Raw genomic sequence first — 18431 nt, 5'->3', positions numbered from 1 at the left:
TCTACAAACAGAAGGGGGAAAGGGAAGAAATTCGAAATTGGCAACCCATTTCACTGTTGAATGTGGACTACAAAATTCTAGCAAAGGTCATCGCCAATCGGGTCAGGTCTGCTCTGGAGTCGGTGATCCACCCTGACCAGACCTGTGCTGTACCCGGCAGGAAGATCTCTGATAGCCTCGCGCTACTCAGGGATACGATCGCCTACGTGCAGAACAGGGGGGTGGACACTTGCCTCATCAGCCTTGACCAGGAGAAGGCTTTTGACAGAATATCGCACACCTACATGATGGATGTGCTCTCCAAAATGGGGTTTGGGGAGGGAATTCGCAATTGGATCAAACTGCTCTACACAAACATCTATAGCGCAGTCTCAATCAATGGGTGGGAATCAGAAAAGTTCCAGATCAGATCTGGAGTCAGGCAGGGCTGCCCTCTCTCCTCTGCCCTTTTTGTGTGCTGCATAGAACCTTTTGCCGAGTCCATCAGGAGGGATCCGGGTATAAGAGGAGTGACGATCCCAGGCAGTGGAGGCATGCAAGTCAAGGCCTCCCTGTACATGGACGACGTTGCCGTCTTCTGCTCGGATCCTGCGTCTGTACGCAGGCTCTTAACCACCTGCAACCAGTTTGAACTGGCCTCTGGAGCCAAGGTAAACCGGGGCAAGAGCGAGGCCATGTTCTTTGGGAACTGGGCCGACCGGTCCTTTGTCCCCTTCACTGTCAGGTCAGATTACCTGAAGGTGCTGGGGATATGGTTCGGAGCTGCTGGGGCGTGCACCAAAAACTGGGAGGAGCGCATAGGAAAGGTAAGACAGAAACTGGGCTGGTGGGAGCAACGCTCCCTCTCCATTGCGGGCAAAACCCTGGTCATCAGGTGTGAGGTACTCTCGGTGCTACTGTACGTGGCGCAGGTCTGGCCCATAACCCGACCCTACGCCACAGCAGTCACCCGGGCCATCTTCAAATTTATCTGGCGATCCAAGATGGACCGTGTCCGAAGGGACACCATGTACAAACCTCTGGAGAAGGGAGGGCGGAACGTACCCAACGCCTCCCTCATCCTGTTGGCCACCTTTGTGTCCAGCTGCATCAAGCTGTGCGTGGACCCCCAGTATGCAAACACCAAGTGTCACTACATACTGAGGTTCTACCTGTCCCCGGTGTTGCGAAGGATGGGCCTGGCCTCATTGCCGCGGAACGCTCCAAGTAGTTGGAACGTACCGTACCACCTGTCCTTTGTGGAAAAGTTTTTGAAGGAAAACACCTTTGACCACAAGGCAATGAAGCAGTGGTCAGCACGTAATGTCCTCGAGGCCCTCAGGGAAAAGGAGACCGTGGAGGACGTTGGATGGTTCCCTGAGCAGACTGCCAGAGTCATCTGGCAGAACGCCTCATCACCAGAACTTTCAAACAAGCACCAAGACCTAGCTTGGCTGGTGGTGAGAAAGGCCCTCCCTGTCAGATTCTTCATGCACACCCGAAGGCTCTGCACCAATGCACGCTGCCCTCGGAGTGGCTGTGGGGGAAATGAGACGGTCACACACCTCCTTGTGGAATGTGCCTTTGCAAAGAAGGTCTGGAGAGAGATGCAGTGGTATTTGTCAAGGTTTATCCCAAACAGATCTGTGACACAGGACTCTGTGCTCTACGGACTGTTTCCAGGGACACACACCGAGACAAATATCAACTGCTGCTGGAAGGTCATCAACTCGGTAAAAGACGCTCTTTGGTCTGCCCGAAACTTGCTGATCTTCCAGTGCAAAGAATTGTCCTCGACCGAGTGTTGCAGACTGGCACATTCCAAGGTCCAGGACTACGTGCTGAGGGACGCACTCAAGCTTGGGGCAGCTGCCGCCAAGGCGCAATGGGGAAAGACCACAGTGTAAAGTCTTTCCAGCAAACGTACACCGAGGGGCGCGTAACAGTGTAAAGCCCCTCGGTCTGGGCAACCAACACTCCAATGTATAAAACAAACATGCCACTGTAAATATTTAAGAAGGAATTGTAATGTAAAGAGTGATATTTGTACGACAATATCATAATTGAATGAAAGAAAGTCAAGGCAACATGTAACCCTGCCGAAAATGTACAGTCAAGACAATTTGAAATGTTTCTGAAATGCTCATGATAAATTTTTATGAATAAAGTATATTTTTTTGAATAAAAAAAAAAAAAAAAATCTGTTCTTATCAGTTTAATATCTGATACGTCCCTTATCTGGGGACCATATATTAAATTGATTTTTGGAGCAGGGAGATGGAATAGGGGCTTGCTCCGTCCACTCCACGCATCGACCTGGTATTGCAGTACCTCCGGGAACGGTGCACACACCCCCTTTATGGGGAATTTCAAAGTCAAAAAACAGCTCAAGCATGTACATGCACTTCTCTACTTCATGCCTTTTCTCTTCATTCTCCAATATGGACAATCTGCTTACAACACTTTGCAACCACTCGCCTGCTGTGCATCACTATTTCTTCCTGAAGCCGGTGCTGCCCCAGTGCTGCGGCTTTCAACCAACAGATGCTTCTGCTTGCAACACTTCCCCAACAATGGATATTTTGATGCAACGCTTCCCCAACAATGGATATTTTGATGCAACGCTTCCCCAACAATGCATATTTTGATGCAACGCTTCCCCAACAATGGATATTTTGATGCAACGCTTCCCCAACAATGGATATTTTGATGCAACACTTCCCCAACAATGGATATTTTGATGCAACGCTTCCCCAACAATGGATATTTTGATGCAACGCTTCCCCAACAATGGATATTTTGATGCAACGCTTCCCCAACAATGGATATTTTGATGCAACACTTCCCCAACAATGGATATTTTGATGCAACACTTCCCCAACAATGGATATTTTGATGCAACACTTCCCCAACAATGGATATTTTGATGCAACACTTCCCCAACAATCCACATTTTGACATCACTTTCAACAGTCTCGCAGCTTGCATCAATCGCTTCTCGGCCTTTTGGCTAAGATCAAGTGTAGTCTCATTTGATTGAGAGAAGCTGAGGATTTCGATGTCGATCGTGGATTGGAGAACTCGGAGGGATTGAAGTCGTCAAAGAGGAAACGTTTGGAGCTTGGCTGCTATTGGTGGATCTACATGCTGGCCTAAACCTCGGGTTTAGGCCTAACGCCGATACAGTTTCACACCCAACGTACGAGCTATGGATGCAGCTGCATCCCGACCACCAGGCTGGGGAGTGCGAAACACTGTCCGAGTCACAGTAAAGAAAACGGAGGGAGAGTCACCTTTGGACCGGAAACACTTCGTGAAGAGGGTGCTGCTCGAGTGTTGTGGGTTTAAAGCAACAGAGATCTTCTGCTTGCAAAACTTCCCCAAGAATGGTTTCTTTGATGTCACCTTCAAGAGCGTCGCAGCGTGCATCAAATTCTTGAACGTCTTCAAGGAAAAAGGTAACCAGAGTCCCTTGTCGATCCTGACTGCGGAGCCTCTGTTTACGCTACCGGCACAGCGAAATCGGGTTGTTACACTGCACACGTACAACCCCCACGTCCCTGTGTCTGATGTGCTCACGTTCCTCGCCAGGTACGCTGAGCTGAAAAGTGACAGCGTGCAAGTGAAAGACACCTTCGGCATCTGGACAAGTGAGCACCAGGTCAAGGTGACCCTAAGAACGGACAGCAACGGAGCCATCCTGCATCCCCCCTCCAATTTCGCTATTGGAGTAAATCGTGGCTACCTCTACTACGTGGGACAGCCACGAGTATGCCACGCATGTGGCAAAACGGGGCATGTTGCCGCAAACTGCAGTGTGACCTTCTGCAAGAACTGCAGGCAGGAGGGACACATGACTAAGGACTGCAAGGAAGACAAGTGCTGCAACCTGTGTGGGGAGGCCGGCCATCTTTACAGGGCCTGCCCGAAACGCGGGGCGACATATGCACAGATCATCAGCAGCGGAGTCAAAAAGGCGACCAGAGAGGAGGTGCATACACCCTCCACCGAAAAAGACACCACGGTTCAGAATGAGGAAAAGCAACAGAAGGGCCCCCAACAAAAAGAGGAGGCCCCAGCACCTCCTGACAACCCAACCCCAGTCCCATCTGATGAGGAACACTCAATGGAAGAGGAAGAGGATGGGGCAAAGAATAAAGAGCCCTGGCAAACCGTGAACAGGGACAAACGAAAGAGGAAACAAAAAAACAAACTGAAGAACCCCCTGAGGGGTAGTGGCAAAAAGCGACACCTCTCAGCCGGCGCACTTAGTGCCGACACCTCATCCGATGAGGGAAAACAGGACAAGAATCGGCCTCAAAAAAAGAGGCAAAGCACCGACGTGGAACGGAAGGCACAGACCCCCCAGACCACCGACCGGGAAGAAAACAAGGTCACAGACCAACCCCCGATAGCAACGAGCAGCAATAACCCAGGTGAAGACCGGCCTGCAACCCCAACACCTACTGACTGCCACGACGAACCCCAGGGCTACACCACCCCCCCCAATGCATCTGCATCAAAATCACGGGGCCAGTACGGACCAGAACAGTTTTCTCAGCCCTGCAACTGTGCTAAAGTTTGCGAGCACCACCGGCATGCTGGGGAACATTCAACAGCTGGAACAGCCAACTGTATAGACTCTGGACTCTTGAGACTGGTAAATCTATCTTTTCATAATGGGTTTAAAAATTGCATCCATAAATGTGCGAAGCATCAAAGATACTTCGCGGTGTGTAGCCACACTCAACTATTTGGCAAATGTAAAAGCTGACCTACTGTTCCTGCAGGAGTGCGGAATTCCGCACCTCAGCAACTACAGGCGCTGGTCGAGCTGGTGGTCCCACGGGCCATCCATCTGGTCAGGAGGAAACGACTGCCGCTCCTCCGGCCTGGGTATTCTGCTGCGGGGAGGCAACTTCACCATCTCCGACGTTAAGGAGGTGGTGGGCGGGCGCCTCCTCGTAGCAGACGTGAAATACAAAAACACCCCCCTCAGACTTATTAATGTGTACGCCCCGGCCGTAAAAAGTGAGCGGCTGGCAGTCCTTCAGCAACTCCCACTGCTGTTGGCCACCTCCAAGCCGGTCATCCTGGGTGGTGACTTCAACTGCATCATCGATGCGGCTGGACGATCCAGCAAAGCCGACAGCAAACTAGACGCTACGTCCAGACTCCTGATGGAAACGGTAAAAGACGCCAAGCTGCTCGACGTCTGCAGCAACCCTGCAGACGGCGCGCAGCGTAGATACACATGGTCACGGCCAGACGGGTCCGTCCGCTCCAGGATAGACTTCTTTTTTGTGTCCCGAGCTTTCACGGTCAGGTCCACCGACGTAACGCCGGTGTTCTTCTCTGACCACTGCCTCCTACTGGCCGACTGCCACCTGCAGGAAGACCAGGGGGTAGGCAGGGGGACATGGAAGCTAAATGTAAAACTGCTGACCCCTGAGAACATCGAGGAACTCAGGAGGGATTACAAAGGTTGGAGAACCGTGAAACCCCTCTTTGAGGCCCCACATCTCTGGTGGGAAGCAATCAAGGGGAATATCAAGAGGTTTTTCATCCTCAAGGGCGTTCAAAAGGTGAGAGAGAGACGAGGGGTCATGTCCAGGCTCCAGAAAAGTATGCAAAATTTGCTCCAGCTGCAGTCGATGGGGGTGGATGTCAAGGAGGATCTCCAAGAGGTGAAGAGCCAGCAAGCCTCGCTCTACACCTCGGAGGCCTCCAAGGTTATCTTCCGTTCCAGAGTCCGCTCCGTGGAGCAGGACGAAAAGTGCTCACGCTTCTTCTTCCAAAAGGTGCACAGAGAGACCTCTGTGATCAGCAGCCTGAAGGAAGAAGATGGCTCTGAAAAGTCATCGCAGTCTGATATCCTGAGGATCAGCCAATCCTTTTATGCCGGACTGTATGACCTGAAGCCAACAGATAGCACTGTTTCCCAGACCTTCCTGTCGACTATCACGGAGGTCATAGGCGACAGCGAGCTGGAAAACCTGGACAAACCACTAACTCTGGACGAGCTGACAAAGGCCGCCAAGTCCTTCGAGACGAGTAAAACTCCCGGAAGCGACGGCTTACCGGTTGAGTTGTTTTCGGCTCTGTGGGACTGGATGGGCCCAGACCTGCTGGAAGTGTACGAGAGTATGCTTCTGGAAGGCAGCATGTCAGAGTCCATGAGGAAAGGCATCATCACCCTCATCTACAAGCAGAAGGGGGAAAGGGAAGAAATTCGAAATTGGCGACCCATTTCACTGTTGAATGTGGACTACAAAATTCTAGCAAAGGTCATCGCCAATCGGGTCAGGTCTGCTCTGGAGTCGGTGATCCACCCTGACCAGACCTGTGCTGTACCTGGCAGGAAGATCTCTGATAGCCTCGCGCTACTCAGGGATACGATCGCCTACGTGCAGGACAGGGGGGTGGACACTTGCCTCATCAGTCTTGACCAGGAAAAGGCGTTTGACAGAATATCGCACACCTACATGATGGATGTGCTCTCCAAAATGGGGTTTGGGGAGGGAATTCGCAATTGGATCAAACTGCTCTACACAAACATCTATAGCGCAGTCTCAATCAATGGGTGGGAATCAGAAAAGTTCCAGATCAGATCTGGAGTCAGGCAGGGCTGCCCTCTCTCCTCTGCCCTTTTTGTGTGCTGCATAGAACCTTTTGCCGAGTCCATCAGGAGGGATCCGGGTATAAGAGGAGTGACGATCCCAGGCAGTGGAGGCATGCAAGTCAAGGCCTCCCTGTACATGGACGACGTTGCCGTCTTCTGCTCGGATCCTGCGTCTGTACGCAGGCTCTTGACCACCTGCGACCAGTTTGAACTGGCCTCTGGAGCCAAGGTAAACCGGGGCAAGAGCGAGGCCATGTTCTTTGGGAACTGGGCCGACCGGTCCTTTGTCCCCTTCACTGTCAGGTCAGATTACCTGAAGGTGCTGGGGATATGGTTCGGAGCTGCTGGGGCGTGCACCAAAAACTGGGAGGAGCGCATAGGAAAGGTAAGACAGAAACTGGGCTGGTGGGAGCAACGCTCCCTCTCCATTGCGGGCAAAACCCTGGTCATCAGGTGTGAGGTACTCTCGGTGCTACTGTACGTGGCGCAGGTCTGGCCCATAACCCGACCCTACGCCACAGCAGTCACCCGGGCCATCTTCAAATTTATCTGGCGATCCAAGATGGACCGTGTCCGAAGGGACACCATGTACAAGCCTCTGGAGAAGGGAGGGCGGAACGTACCCAACGCCTCCCTCATCCTGTTGGCCACCTTTGTGTCCAGCTGCATCAAGCTGTGCGTGGACCCCCAGTATGCAAACACCAAGTGTCACTACATACTGAGGTTCTACCTGTCCCCGGTGTTGCGAAGGATGGGCCTGGCCTCATTGCCGCGGAACGCTCCAAGTAGTTGGACCGTACCGTACCACCTGTCCTTTGTGGAAAAGTTTTTGAAGGAAAACACCTTTGACCACAAGGCAATGAAGCAGTGGTCAGCACGTAATGTCCTCGAGGCCCTCAGGGAAAAGGAGACCGTGAAGGACGTTGGATGGTTCCCTGAGCAGACTGCCAGAGTCATCTGGCAGAACGCCTCATCACCAGAACTTTCAAACAAGCACCAAGACCTAGCTTGGCTGGTGGTGAGAAGGGCCCTCCCTGTCAGATTCTTCATGCACACCCGAAGGCTCTGCACCAATGCACGCTGCCCTCGGAGTGGCTGTGGGGGAAATGAGACGGTCACACACCTCCTTGTGGAATGTGCCTTTGCAAAGAAGGTCTGGAGAGAGATGCAGTGGTATTTGTCAAGGTTTATCCCAAACAGATCTGTGACACAGGACTCTGTGCTCTACGGACTGTTTCCAGGGACACACACCGAGACAAATATCAACTGCTGCTGGAAGGTCATCAACTCGGTAAAAGACGCTCTTTGGTCTGCCCGAAACTTGCTGATCTTCCAGTGCAAAGAATTGTCCTCGACCGAGTGTTGCAGACTGGCACATTCCAAGGTCCAGGACTACGTGCTGAGGGACGCACTCAAGCTTGGGGCAGCTGCCGCCAAGGCGCAATGGGGAAAGACCACTGTGTAAAGTCTTTCCAGCAAATGTACACCGAGGGGCGCGTAACAGTGTAAAGCCCCTCGGTCTGGGCAACCAACACTCCAATGTATAAAACAAACATGACAATGTAAATATTTAAGAAGGAATTGTAATGTAAAGAGTGATATGTGTATGACAATATCAAAATTGAAGGAAAGAAAGTCAAGGCAACATGTAACCCTGCCGAAAATGTACAGTCAAGACAATTTGAAATGTTTCTGAAATGCTCATGATAAATTTTTATGAATAAAGTATATTTTTTTGAAAAAAAAAAAAAAAAAAAAAAAAAAAATCTGTTCTTATCAGTTTAATATCTGATACGTCCCTTATCTGGGGACCATATATTAAATTGATTTTTGGAGCAGGGAGATGGAATAGGGGCTTGCTCCGTCCACTCCACGCATCGACCTGGTATTGCAGTACCTCCGGGAACGGTGCACACACCCCCTTTATGGGGAATTTCAAAGTCAAAAAACAGCTCAAGCATGTACATGCACTTCTCTACTTCATGCCTTTTCTCTTCATTCTCCAATATGGACAATCTGCTTACAACACTTTGCAACCACTCGCCTGCTGTGCATCACTATTTCTTCCTGAAGCCGGTGCTGCCCCAGTGCTGCGGCTTTCAACCAACAGATGCTTCTGCTTGCAACACTTCCCCAACAATGGATATTTTGATGCAACGCTTCCCCAACAATGGATATTTTGATGCAACGCTTCCCCAACAATGCATATTTTGATGCAACGCTTCCCCAACAATGGATATTTTGATGCAACGCTTCCCCAACAATGGATATTTTGATGCAACACTTCCCCAACAATGGATATTTTGATGCAACGCTTCCCCAACAATGGATATTTTGATGCAACGCTTCCCCAACAATGGATATTTTGATGCAACGCTTCCCCAACAATGGATATTTTGATGCAACACTTCCCCAACAATGGATATTTTGATGCAACACTTCCCCAACAATGGATATTTTGATGCAACACTTCCCCAACAATGGATATTTTGATGCAACACTTCCCCAACAATCCACATTTTGACATCACTTTCAACAGTCTCGCAGCTTGCATCAATCGCTTCTCGGCCTTTTGGCTAAGATCAAGTGTAGTCTCATTTGATCGAGGGAAGCTGAGGATTTCGATGACGATCGTGGATTGGAGAACTTGGAGGGATTGAAGTCGTCAAAGAAGAAACGTTTGGAGCTTGGCTGCTATTGGTGGATCTACATGCTGGCCTAAACCTCGGGTTTAGGCCTAACGCCGATACAGTTTCACACCCAACGTACGAGCTATGGATGCAGCTGCATCCCGACCACCAGGCTGGGGCGTGCGAAACACTGTCCGAGTCACAGTGAATAAAACGGATGGAGAGTCACCTTTGGACCGGAAACACTTCGTGAAGAAGGTGCTGCTCGAGTGCTGTGGGTTTAAAGCAACAGAGATCTTCTGCTTGCAAAACTTCCCCAAGAATGGTTTCTTTGATGTCACCTTCAAGAGCGTCGCAGCGTGCATCAAATTCTTGAACGTCTTCAAGGAAAAAGGTAACCAGAGTCCCTTGTCGATCCTGACTGCGGAACCTCTGTTTACGCTACCGGCACAGCGAAATCGGGTTGTTACACTGCACACGTACAACCCCCACGTCCCTGTATCTGATGTGCTCACGTTCCTCGCCAGGTACGCTGAGCTGAAAAGTGACAGCGTGCAAGTGAAAGACACCTTCGGCATCTGGACAAGTGAGCACCAGGTCAAGGTGACCCTAAGAACGGACAGCAACGGAGCCATCCTGCATCCCCCCTCCAATTTCGCTATTGGAGTAAATCGTGGCTACCTCTACTACGTGGGACAGCCACGTGTATGCCACACCTGTGGCAAAACGGGGCATGTTGCCGCAAACTGCAGTGTGACCTTCTGCAAGAACTGCAGGCAGGAGGGACACATGACTAAGGACTGCAAAGAAGACAAGTGCTGCAACCTGTGTGGGGAGGCCGGCCATCTTTACAGGGCCTGCCCGAAACGCGGGGCGACATACGCTGAAATCATCAGCAGCGGAGTTAAAAAGGCGACCAGAGAGGAGGTGCATACACCCTCCACCGAAAAAGACACCACGGCTCAGAATGAGGAAAAGCAACAAAAGGGCCCCCAACAAAAAGAAGAGGCCCCAGCACCTCCTGACAACCCAACCCCAGCCCCATCTGATGAGGAACACTCAATGGAAGAGGAAGAGGATGGGACAAAGAATAAAGAGCCCTGGGAAACAGTGAACAGGGACAAACGAAAGCGGAAACAAAAAAACAAACTGAAGAACCCCCCGAGGGGTAGTGGCAAAAAGCGACACCTCTCAGCCGGCGCACTTAGCGCCGACACCTCATCCGATGAGGGAAAACAGGACAAGAATCGGCCTCAAATAAAGAGGCAAAGCACCAACGTGGAACGGAAGGCACAGACCCCCCAGACCACCGACCGGGAAGGAAACAAGGTCACAGACCAACCCCCGATAGTAACGAGCAGCAACAACCCAGGTGAAGACCGGCCTGCAACCCCAACACCTACTGACTGCCATGACGAACGCCAGGGCTACATCACCCCCCCAATGCATCTGCATCAAAATCACGGGGCCAGTACGGACCAGAACAGCTTTCTCAGCCCTGCAACTGTGCTAAAGTTTGCGAGCACCACCGGCATGCTGGGGAACATCGAACAGCTGGAACAGCCAACTGTATAGACTCTGGACTCTTGAGACTGGTAAATCTATCTTTTTTATAATGGGTTTAAAAATTGCATCCATAAATGTGCGAAGCATCAAAGATACTTCGCGGTGTGTAGCCACACTCAACTATTTGGCAAATGTAAAAGCTGACCTACTGTTCCTGCAGGAGTGCGGAATTCCGCACCTCAGCAACTACAGGCGCTGGTCGAGCTGGTGGTCCCACGGGCCATCCATCTGGTCAGGAGGAAACGACTGCCGCTCCTCCGGCCTGGGTATTCTGCTGCGGGGAGGCAACTTCACCATCTCCGACGTTAAGGAGGTGGTGGGCGGGCGCCTCCTCGTAGCAGACGTGAAATACAAAAACACCCCTCTCAGACTTATTAATGTGTACGCCCCGGCCGTAAAAAGTGAGCGGCTGGCAGTTCTTCAGCAACTCCCACTGCTGTTGGCCACCTCCAAGCCGGTCATCCTGGGTGGTGACTTCAACTGCATCATCGATGCGGCTGGACGATCCAGCAAAGCCGACAGCAAACTAGACGCTACGTCCAGACTCCTGATGGAAACGGTAAAAGACGCCAAGCTGCTCGACGTCTGCAGCAACCCTGCAGACGGCGCGCAGCGTAGATACACATGGTCACGGCCAGACGGGTCCGTCCGCTCCAGGATAGACTTCTTTTTTGTGTCCCGAGCTTTCACGGTCAGGTCCACCGACGTAACGCCGGTGTTCTTCTCTGACCACTGCCTCCTACTGGCCGACTGCCACCTGCAGGAAGACCAGGGGGTAGGCAGGGGGACGTGGAAGCTAAATGTAAAACTGCTGACCCCTGAGAACATCGAGGAACTCAGGAGGGATTACAAAGGTTGGAGAACCGTGAAACCCCTCTTTGAGGCCCCACATCTCTGGTGGGAAGCAATCAAGGGGAATATCAAGAGGTTTTTCATCCTCAAGGGCGTTCAAAAGGTGAGAGAGAGACGAGGGGTCATGTCCAGGCTCCAGAAAAGTATGCAAAATTTGCTCCAGCTGCAGTCGATGGGGGTGGATGTCAAGGAGGATCTCCAAGAGGTGAAGAGCCAGCAAGCCTCGCTCTACACCTCGGAGGCCTCCAAGGTTATCTTCCGCTCCAGAGTCCGCTCCGTGGAGCAGGACGAAAAGTGCTCACGCTTCTTCTTCCAAAAGGTGCACAGAGACACCTCTGTGATCAGCAGCCTGAAGGAAGAAGATGGCTCTGAAAAGTCATCGCAGTCTGACATCCTGAGGATCAGCCAATCCTTTTATGCCGGACTGTATGACCTGAAGCCAACAGATAGCACTGTTTCCCAGACCTTCCTGTCGACTATCACGGAGGTCATAGGCGACAGCGAGCTGGAAAACCTGGACAAACCACTGACTCTGGACGAGCTGACAAAGGCCGCCAAGTCCTTCGAGACGAGTAAAACTCCCGGAAGCGACGGCTTACCGGTTGAGTTGTATTCGGCTCTGTGGGACTGGATGGGCCCAGACCTGCTGGAAGTGTACGAGAGTATGCTTCTGGAGGGCAGCATGTCAGAGTCCATGAGGAAAGGCATCATCAACCTCATCTACAAACAGAAGGGGGAAAGGGAAGAAATTCGAAATTGGCGACCCATTTCACTGTTGAATGTGGACTACAAAATTCTAGCAAAGGTCATCGCCAATCGGGTCAGGTCTGCTCTGGAGTCGGTGATCCACCCTGACCAGACCTGTGCTGTACCCGGCAGGAAGATCTCTGATAGCCTCGCGCTACTCAGGGATACGATCGCCTACGTGCAGGACAGGGGGGTGGACACTTGCCTCATCAGCCTTGACCAGGAGAAGGCTTTTGACAGAATATCGCACACCTACATGATGGATGTGCTCTCCAAAATGGGGTTTGGGGAGGGAATTCGCAATTGGATCAAACTGCTCTACACAAACATCTATAGCGCAGTCTCAATCAATGGGTGGGAATCAGAAAAGTTCCAGATCAGATCTGGAGTCAGGCAGGGCTGCCCTCTCTCCTCTGCCCTTTTTGTGTGCTGCATAGAACCTTTTGCCGAGTCCATCAGGAGGGATCCGGGTATAAGAGGAGTGACGATCCCAGGCAGTGGAGGCATGCAAGTCAAGGCCTCCCTGTACATGGACGACGTTGCCGTCTTCTGCTCGGATCCTGCGTCTGTACGCAGGCTCTTAACCACCTGCGACCAGTTTGAACTGGCCTCTGGAGCCAAGGTAAACCGGGGCAAGAGCGAGGCCATGTTCTTTGGGAACTGGGCCGACCGGTCCTTTGTCCCCTTCACTGTCAGGTCCGATTACCTGAAGGTGCTGGGGATATGGTTCGGAGCTGCTGGGGCGTGCACCAAAAACTGGGAGGAGCGCATAGGAAAGGTAAGACAGAAACTGGGCTGGTGGGAGCAACGCTCCCTCTCCATTGCGGGCAAAACCCTGGTCATCAGGTGTGAGGTACTCTCGGTGCTACTGTACGTGGCGCAGGTCTGGCCCATAACCCGACCCTACGCCACAGCAGTCACCCGGGCCATCTTCAAATTTATCTGGCGATCCAAGATGGACCGTGTCCGAAGGGACACCATGTACAAACCTCTGGAGAAGGGAGGGCGGAACGTACCCAACGCCTCCCTCATCCTGTTGGCCACCTTTGTGTCCAGCTGCATCAAGCTGTGCGTGGACCCCCAGTATGCAAACACCAAGTGTCACTACATACTGAGGTTCTACCTGTCCCCGGTGTTGCGAAGGATGGGCCTGGCCTCATTGCCGCGGAACGCTCCAAGTAGTTGGACCGTACCGTACCACCTGTCCTTTGTGGAAAAGTTTTTGAAAGAAAACACCTTTGACCACAAGGCAATGAAGCAGTGGTCAGCACGTAATGTCCTCGAGGCCCTCAGGGAAAAAGAGACCGTGGAGGACGTTGGATGGTTCCCTGAGCAGACTGCCAGAGTCATCTGGCAGAACGCCTCATCACCAGAACTTTCAAACAAGCACCAAGACCTAGCTTGGCTGGTGGTGAGAAGGGCCCTCCCTGTCAGATTCTTCATGCACACCCGAAGGCTCTGCACCAATGCACGCTGCCCTCGGAGTGGCTGTGGGGGAAATGAGACGGTCACACACCTCCTTGTGGAATGTGCCTTTGCAAAGAAGGTCTGGAGAGAGATGCAGTGGTATTTGTCAAGGTTTATCCCAAACAGATCTGTGACACAGGACTCTGTGCTCTACGGACTGTTTCCAGGGACACACACCGAGACAAATATCAACTGCTGCTGGAAGGTCATCAACTCGGTAAAAGACGCTCTTTGGTCTGCCCGAAACTTGCTGATCTTCCAGTGCAAAGAATTGTCCTCGACCGAGTGTTGCAGACTGGCACATTCCAAGGTCCAGGACTACGTGCTGAGGGACGCACTCAAGCTTGGGGCAGCTGCCGCCAAGGCGCAATGGGGAAAGACCACTGTGTAAAGTCTTTCCAGCAAATGTACACCGAGGGGCGCGTAACAGTGTAAAGCCCCTCGGTCTGGGCAACCAACACTCCAATGTATTAAACAAACATGACAATGTAAATATTTAAGAAGGAATTGTAATGTAAAGAGTGATATGTGTATGACAATATCAAAATTGAATGAAAGAAAGTCAAGGCAACATGTAACCCTGCCGGAAATGTACAGTCAAGACAATTTGAAATGTTTATGTAATGCTCATGATAAATTTTTATGAATAAAGTATATTTTTTTGAAAAAAAAAAAAATCTGTTCTTATCAGTTTAATATCTGATACGTCCCTTATCTGGGGACCATATATTAAATTGATTTTTGGAGCAGGGAGATGGAATAGGGGCTTGCTCCGTCCACTCCACGCATCGACCTGGTATTGCAGTACCTCCGGGAACGGTGCACACACCCCCTTTATGGGGAATTTCAAAGTCAAAAAACAGCTCAAGCATGTACATGCACTTCTCTACTTCATGCCTTTTCTCTTCATTCTCCAATATGGACAATCTGCTTACAACACTTTGCAACCACTCGCCTGCTGTGCATCACTATTTCTTCCTGAAGCCGGTGCTGCCCCAGTGCTGCGGCTTTCAACCAACAGATGCTTCTGCTTGCAACACTTCCCCAACAATGGATATTTTGATGCAACGCTTCCCCAACAATGGATATTTTGATGCAACGCTTCCCCAACAATGGATATTTTGATGCAACGCTTCCCCAACAATGGATATTTTGATGCAACGCTTCCCCAACAATGGATATTTTGATGCAACGCTTCCCCAACAATGGATATTTTGATGCAACGCTTCCCCAACAATGGATATTTTGATGCAACGCTTCCCCAACAATGGATATTTTGATGCAACGCTTCCCCAACAATGGATATTTTGATGCAACACTTCCCCAACAATGGATATTTTGATGCAACACTTCCCCAACAATGGATATTTTGATGCAACACTTCCCCAACAATCCACATTTTGACATCACTTTCAACAGTCTCGCAGCTTGCATCAATCGCTTCTCGGCCTTTTGGCTAAGATCAAGTGTAGTCTCATTTGATTGAGAGAAGCTGAGGATTTCGATGTCGATCGTGGATTGGAGAACTCGGAGGGATTGAAGTCGTCAAAGAGGAAACGTTTGGAGCTTGGCTGCTATTGGTGGATCTACATGCTGGCCTAAACCTCGGGTTTAGGCCTAACGCCGATACAGTTTCACACCCAACGTACGAGCTATGGATGCAGCTGCATCCCGACCACCAGGCTGGGGAGTGCGAAACACTGTCCGAGTCACAGTAAAGAAAACGGAGGGAGAGTCACCTTTGGACAGGAAACACTTCGTGAAGAGGGTGCTGCTCGAGTGTTGTGGGTTTAAAGCAACAGAGATCTTCTGCTTGCAAAACTTCCCCAAGAATGGTTTCTTTGATGTCACCTTCAAGAGCGTCGCAGCGTGCATCAAATTCTTGAACGTCTTCAAGGAAAAAGGTAACCAGAGTCCCTTGTCGATCCTAACTGCGGAGCCTCTGTTTACGCTACCGGCACAGCGAAATCGGGTTGTTACACTGCACACGTACAACCCCCACGTCCCTGTGTCTGATGTGCTCACGTTCCTCGCCAGGTACGCTGAGCTGAAAAGTGACAGCGTGCAAGTGAAAGACACCTTCGGCATCTGGACAAGTGAGCACCAGGTCAAGGTGACCCTAAGAACGGACAGCAACGGAGCCATCCTGCATCCCCCCTCCAATTTTGCTATTGGAGTAAATCGTGGCTACCTCTACTACGTGGGACAGCCACGAGTATGCCACACCTGTGGCAAAACGGGGCATGTTGCCGCAAACTGCAGTGTGACCTTCTGCAAGAACTGCAGACAGGAGGGACACATGACTAAGGACTGCAAAGAAGACAAGTGCTGCAACCTGTGTGGGGAGGCCGGCCATCTTTACAGGGCCTGCCCGAAACGCGGGGCGACATACGCTGAAATCATCAGCAGCGGAGTTAAAAAGGCGACCAGAGAGGAGGTGCATACACCCTCCACCGAAAAAGACACCACGGCTCAGAATGAGGAAAAGCAACAAAAGGGCCCCCAACAAAAAGAAGAGGCCCCAGCACCTCCTGACAACCCAACCCCAGCCCCATCTGATGAGGAACACTCAATGGAAGAGGAAGAGGATGGGACAAAGAATAAAGAGCCCTGGGAAACAGTGAACAGGGACAAACGAAAGCGGAAACAAAAAAACAAACTGAAGAACCCCCCGAGGGGTAGTGGCAAAAAGCGACACCTCTCAGCCGGCGCACTGAGCGCCGACACCTCATCCGATGAGGGAAAACAGGACAAGAATCGGCCTCAAATAAAGAGGCAAAGCACCAACGTGGAACGGAAGGCACAGACCCCCCAGACCACCGACCGGGAAGGAAACAAGGTCACAGACCAACCCCCGATAGCAACGAGCAGCAACAACCCAGGTGAAGACCGGCCTGCAACCCCAACACCTACTGACTGCCATGACGAACGCCAGGGCTACATCACCCCCCCAATGCATCTGCATCAAAATCACGGGGCCAGTACGGACCAGAACAGCTTTCTCAGCCCTGCAACTGTGCTAAAATTTGCGAGCACCACCGGCATGCTGGGGAACATCGAACAGCTGGAACAGCCAACCGTATAGACTCTGGACTCTTGAGACTGGTAAATCTATCTTTTTTATAATGGGTTTAAAAATTGCATCCATAAATGTGCGAAGCATCAAAGATACTTCGCGGTGTGTAGCCACACTCAACTATTTGGCAAATGTAAAAGCTGACCTACTGTTCCTGCAGGAGTGCGGAATTCCGCACCTCAGCAACTACAGGCGCTGGTCGAGCTGGTGGTCCCACGGGCCATCCATCTGGTCAGGAGGAAACGACTGCCGCTCCTCCGGCCTGGGTATTCTGCTGCGGGGAGGCAACTTCACCATCTCCGACGTTAAGGAGGTGGTGGGCGGGCGCCTCCTCGTAGCAGACGTGAAATACAAAAACACCCCTCTCAGACTTATTAATGTGTACGCCCCGGCCGTAAAAAGTGAGCGGCTGGCAGTTCTTCAGCAACTCCCACTGCTGTTGGCCACCTCCAAGCCGGTCATCCTGGGTGGTGACTTCAACTGCATCATCGATGCGGCTGGACGATCCAGCAAAGCCGACAGCAAACTAGACGCTACGTCCAGACTCCTGATGGAAACGGTAAAAGACGCCAAGCTGCTCGACGTCTGCAGCAACCCTGCAGACGGCGCGCAGCGTAGATACACATGGTCACGGCCAGACGGGTCCGTCCGCTCCAGGATAGACTTCTTTTTTGTGTCCCGAGCTTTCACGGTCAGGTCCACCGACGTAACGCCGGTGTTCTTCTCTGACCACTGCCTCCTACTGGCCGACTGCCACCTGCAGGAAGACCAGGGGGTAGGCAGGGGGACGTGGAAGCTAAATGTAAAACTGCTGACCCCTGAGAACATCGAGGAACTCAGGAGGGATTACAAAGGTTGGAGAACCGTGAAACCCCTCTTTGAGGCCCCACATCTCTGGTGGGAAGCAATCAAGGGGAATATCAAGAGGTTTTTCATCCTCAAGGGCGTTCAAAAGGTGAGAGAGAGACGAGGGGTCATGTCCAGGCTCCAGAAAAGTATGCAAAATTTGCTCCAGCTGCAGTCGATGGGGGTGGATGTCAAGGAGGATCTCCAAGAGGTGAAGAGCCAGCAAGCCTCGCTCTACACCTCGGAGGCCTCCAAGGTTATCTTCCGTTCCAGAGTCCGCTCCGTGGAGCAGGACGAAAAGTGCTCACGCTTCTTCTTCCAAAAGGTGCACAGAGACACCTCTGTGATCAGCAGCCTGAAGGAAGAGGATGGCTCTGAAAAGTCATCGCAGTCTGACATCCTGAGGATCAGCCAATCCTTTTATGCCGGACTGTATGACCTGAAGCCAACAGATAGCACTGTTTCCCAGACCTTCCTGTCGACTATCACGGAGGTCATAGGCGACAGCGAGCTGGAAAACCTGGACAAACCACTAACTCTGGACGAGCTGACAAAGGCCGCCAAGTCCTTCGAGACGAGTAAAACTCCCGGAAGCGACGGCTTACCGGTTGAGTTGTTTTCGGCTCTGTGGGACTGGATGGGCCCA

The 18431-nt window shown here is 51.5% G+C and overlaps 1 protein-coding gene, 2 non-coding genes and 1 pseudogene across 3 annotated transcripts in view; 3 read left to right on the top strand and 1 right to left on the bottom strand.

The window, feature by feature from the left end:
• Nucleotides 1-18431, bottom strand: part of LOC140424756 (nuclease EXOG, mitochondrial-like) — a 387484-nt gene that overhangs the window by 257401 nt on the left and 111652 nt on the right. The gene's annotated exons all lie outside the window — the stretch shown is intronic.
• LOC140425938 (U2 spliceosomal RNA) lies at nt 2149-2332 on the top strand. The gene has a single exon (XR_011948086.1). It is a non-coding gene; the product is annotated as a U2 spliceosomal RNA (small nuclear RNA).
• Nucleotides 8329-8520, top strand: LOC140425949 (U2 spliceosomal RNA). Its single transcript, XR_011948096.1, has one exon. It is a non-coding gene; the product is annotated as a U2 spliceosomal RNA (small nuclear RNA).
• Nucleotides 14517-14693, top strand: LOC140425940 (U2 spliceosomal RNA; annotated as a pseudogene).

Source organism: Scyliorhinus torazame, chromosome 6 (assembly GCF_047496885.1).
Source record: "Scyliorhinus torazame isolate Kashiwa2021f chromosome 6, sScyTor2.1, whole genome shotgun sequence".
NCBI lineage: Eukaryota > Metazoa > Chordata > Chondrichthyes > Carcharhiniformes > Scyliorhinidae > Scyliorhinus > Scyliorhinus torazame.
The sequence above is the reverse complement of the archived record's forward strand: the minus strand, read 5'-3'. Positions and strand labels throughout refer to the sequence as shown.